This window comes from Maylandia zebra, unplaced genomic scaffold (genome assembly GCF_041146795.1).
Source record: "Maylandia zebra isolate NMK-2024a unplaced genomic scaffold, Mzebra_GT3a scaffold11, whole genome shotgun sequence".
NCBI classification, from domain to species: Eukaryota; Metazoa; Chordata; class Actinopteri; order Cichliformes; family Cichlidae; genus Maylandia; species Maylandia zebra.
This window is the reverse complement of record NW_027490041.1, coordinates 7,356,962-7,361,726: the sequence shown is the minus strand read 5'-3', so window position 1 is coordinate 7,361,726 and position 4,765 is coordinate 7,356,962. Positions and strand designations below refer to the sequence as shown.

At 40.7% G+C, this 4,765-nt stretch overlaps 1 long non-coding RNA gene across 1 annotated transcript; it reads left to right on the top strand.

Annotated features, from left to right (window-relative positions):
* Positions 1 to 1,850: 1,850 nt before the first annotated feature.
* LOC143416026 (uncharacterized) lies at positions 1,851 to 4,399 on the top strand. Its single transcript, XR_013096453.1, has 2 exons — positions 1,851 to 3,115; positions 3,437 to 4,399. It is a non-coding gene; the product is annotated as an uncharacterized LOC143416026 (long non-coding RNA).
* Positions 4,400 to 4,765: the final 366 nt, after the last annotated feature.

Genomic DNA, 4,765 nt, shown 5'->3' with positions numbered 1-4,765 from the left:
CTGAGTTTGTCCTGGTGGATCATCAGGGCTGCAAAGCCTCACAGATGATGTGCAGCAGTGGCTCCCTCAGTCTGTCCTCACTCTGGACACTTGCAGTCGTCACACATGGAAATCAAATGTGTGATAAGCTGCAGGATTCAAACACAAGTGTAACTTATAAACACATGTTCATACTTTTTTCCACAATCAGAGAGAAAGAAACAGAGAGAGAGTGCAGGACAAACAGACAGGTGACAGTCTCAGGTGTACACACTGCTACACAACAGCACAGAGAAGCAGGATTTAGTGTTTGTGTTATTACGAGTGTAAACAAGAAGAGTTCCAGATGGTGCAGTGGACACATGTGTGACTGCTGTGATTAAAGCATCTTTCTTTCAGCTTAACGAGTGAACCGTCAGCTCGTTCAAACACACGTTAAAGTGCGTTTGGCTCGACACCAGCGAACAGAGGCAGCAATATAACACAGCTAACATTAACAGTGCAGTGAATCCTGCTTGTGCCGTGATGTTCAGGACTGCAAACCGAGCAGCATCACTGACTTTCAGCTTGTTGTGTTTGTGGATATATGACTGACTTTAATTATCCACAAAATCATCACATTCTCTGTCAGATTAAGGTCGACTATTGAACGGCGTATATTTTAAAGGCTTTAAAACCAAGTTAACGCTGAAAGTACAAACATCACTAATGTCACATGACTCTGCCGACAAGGCATAGCTATGGCTATGAAATGCTCTTTGTGTATCACTTCTTCATTATGAAAGATGTCATTAATGCACTAGTAATGTCTCATCTGGAGTATTGTTCAATCATTTGGTCAGCAGCTAATAAGACAGATCTTAACAGACTTCAGTTAGTCCAGAATAAGGCGTCCAGATTAGTGTGAAGATGTTCATACTATACTAATATTGATAAAATGCATAATAACCTTTCTTGGCTTCCTGTACAGGCTAAAATATTCTATGGCTTACTTGTAGTTCTAAAGAAAGCAATTCTGTTAAACACACCACATTTATTCTGCTCAGCTCCAGTATCCAGATGAAATACATCATCATATTACACAGTTTTCAACAAGCTGCAATTTAGTAAATGCTCGAGTTAAAAGTAACGTTTTGTAAAACTGTTACATTTAGAGCAACTTTTAAGTGGAATAAGTTGCCTTAAAAAATTAGAGAATTATTCAAAACTTCAATGAACACTTAAAAGCCGATTTACAGAGCTTTTAGTTGTTGTAAATATTGTAAGACATGATTTGTTTTTGAAATTTGTGTAATGTGCCTCAATGTTATTGATATTATTATTATTATTATTGATTGCTTATATTTGAACAATTGTGAAACCTCACTGTGGATGTAAGAGTGAAATTATGTGGATATCTTGAATCCACTTTATTGTGTAATATTTTATGTGAGTATTTGACGGAAGACGAGCAACATCTGTTGTGGAAGCTAACGGGGTTCCTTTAGAATAAACAAACATAGGATTTATTATCACTGAATAATTCTGTATAAATCTATACAAATTATAGAAATATGTAATAGGAAACAACAAAATAATCTAAATTATAAAATAATGTGTGTGTGTGTGTGTGTGTGTGTGTGTGTGTGTGTGTCTGTGTGTGTGTGTGTGCATGATTTTAGTGTTTGAACAGTCATGAATTATCTTTAACAGCAGGTTGGATGTAATGTGTTAGAACTACCAGCAGGTGGGGATAAGAGACCTTTAAGGTGTTTGGTGCCACGCTCCACCTTCAGGTTTAAAACTAGTGTTAATGGAGTTTGAAGGTTGAGTTTGTTCCACGACTGCATTTCACTCACTGCCTCTGTTTGTATCTCTGTCACTGCAGGACCAACATGGAGCCAGAAGTCAGCGCTCTCAGGAGGCCGACAAACCTCACAGAAGAAAGGGAGAGAAAAAACACACCTGTGACGAGTGTGGGAAGGGTTTTACTGTGAGGGCTTCACTAAAACGGCATCAGGTCATCCACACTGGAGAGAGACCGTTCAGCTGTGACTTGTGTGGAAAGTCTTTTTCCAGGAAGGGTTACCTAAAAACACACCAACTCATCCACAGTGGAGTTAAAGCGTACAGCTGTGATCAGTGTGGCAGAGCTTTTACTCACAGTAGCCACTTACAGAGGCATCTAGTTACCCACTCTGGAATTAAGGCATACAGCTGTGACGAGTGTGGAAAGTCTTTTTCCTTGAAGGGTCACCTAAAAGAACACCAACTCATCCACAGTGGAGTTAAAGCGTACAGCTGTGATCAGTGTGGCAGAGCTTTTACTCGCAGTAGAAGCTTACAGAGTCATCTAGTTACCCACTCTGAAATTAAGCCATACAGCTGTGACGAGTGTGGGAAGGGTTTTACTGTGAGGGCTAAACTAAAACGGCATCAGGTCATCCACACTGGAGAGAGACCGTTCAGCTGTGACGAGTGTGGAAAGTCTTTTTCCTTGAAGGGTCACCTAAAAGAACACCAACTCGTCCACAGTGGAGTTAAAGCGTACAGCTGTGATCAGTGTGGCAGAGCTTTTACTCGCAGTAGCCACTTACAGAAGCATCTAGTTACCCACTCTGGAATTAAGCCATACAGCTGTGACGACTGTGGGAAGGGTTTTACTGTGACGGCTTCACTAAAACAGCATCAGGTCATCCACACTGGAGAGAGACCGTTCAGCTGTGACTTGTGTGGAAAGTCTTTTTCCTTCAAGCGTTCCCTAAAAGAACACCAACTCATCCACAGTGGAGTTAAAGCGTACAGCTGTGATCAGTGTGGCAGAGCTTTTACTCAAAGTAGCCACTTACAGAGTCATCTAGTTACCCACTCTGGAATTAAGGCATACAGCTGTGACATCTGTGGAAAAACCTTCAGCCAGAGAGGGTACCGAAATACACACCTACGCATTCACACCAGACATGATGTGTACTGCTGTGAACAGTGTGGCAAATACTTTACAACAGACGCACACTTACAACGACACATGTTTACCCACACTGAGGAGAGACCTTATCAATGTGACCTGTGTGAGAAGACTTTTAAATCTCCACATCACCTGAGACGACACCAACAGATCCACACCAGAAAGAGACTCTACAAGTGCAGCTACTGTGAGGTATGTATTTATATTGTTATCTTGTCATTTTAGCCTGACTGTTTGGAACTACTCTGCTCATTAAACTGTGTTAGCATGTTAGCAATTCTACTGCATGGAAAAGCAGCTCTGAGTGATTATTCAGATTTTCCTTTCAGTTATGATTTTAGTATTACTGTAGTATTATGGTGGTAGTATTGTAGTTATTGCAGCCCAGTAAACTGAGTGTGTTAACTGAAACAGTCAAATGTAGTTGGACGTCTGCAGAGATGCTCTTTATTTCAGGCGACGTTCAGGATACAAATGTTGAAGGACTGACTTACACTTTGTGTCTTTGTTTAGAAGCAGAGCGACACAGATGGATCCAGTTCTCAACCCTGTCATCACTGTGGTGGTGGGAAAGACTTTCATTGTGACCTCTGTGGAAAAACTTTCAGTCAGCAAAAGACCCTAAAAGTACATCAACGTAGACACACTGGAGACAAACTGAAATACTGCAAAGAATGTGGGAGAAGCTTCACCACATCAAGTGATTTAAAACAACATGAACTGATTCACAGTGGGGTTAAAAAGCACCTCTGTGATCAGTGTGGGTCATCCTTCACCACTGCAGGTCAGCTTAAATCACACAAACGAGTCCACACAGGAGAGAAACCACACAAGTGCAGACACTGTGAGAGAAGCTTCTCACGGTCAGGTAGTCGTAACATTCATGAACGTGGACACATGGAAGGAAACTACAGCTGTGACCAGTGTGACAAGAGCTTCAGGAATCTCAGTTCATACTCTGCACACAAACGATCCCACGTTACTAATAAACTGTTTCACTGTTACCAATGTGCCCAAACATTCACCTCATTGTCTGCTCTGTGCAAACATCAGCGCGATCACTCAGGGCTGAAATCACTCCCATCACTGGATCACAGTGAATCTGAAGACACAGAAAGATCCTCTGGTTTCTGTGTCAGACTCAAAAAGCTTGAGATCAGGCTCCACAGAGTTCAGATAGAATCTCCTGTAAAAATCTGATGAGGCAGCTGTGAATCAAACTCTTCCCCTAGTTCCATTTTAAGCTTTCAAAACTGTCCTGCTGTAGTGTTCATGTCAAGTGGTTAGCTTTCTTTTCATCAGTTGGTTGAAAACTCTGTTTCCTATTATAAAGTTTTTGTTTTAATGTATTTTGATCCACATAAATGTTTTCTTGTTCAGGTTCTTTATGTTATTGAATCTTGCAAATGTTAAATAAAAAATTCAAATGTAAAATATCTTCACTGATGGTACAAATAAACTGTCCTTTCAGCTTTAGCTCCTAATTTATTCATTATTTATGGATGTAGCACAGCAGCCGTCTCTTGATTAACACATGGAGGGCTCGGGATCTGATGGTGTCGTCTCCCTAATTTGCCCACTCAGTAAATCTCACTCATGGCCAAGAAATTGAAATAAACCTTGTTTCCCTGCTGGATAGTGATCCACTGTAACTCTGCTTCTCCTTCCTGTTTAGGATTTCTGTGGCTGAAGTAAAATTCCCTCCATCCATCACTTATCCCAGCTAACCCAAAGTGAAATAAAGTTTTGCTGGTCTTAAAAAAGCATTACAATAATGGGCATTACCAATGCAAACTGAATGATACAGAAGATGAAAGAAGAGACTTTGATCAGTTAATAAAG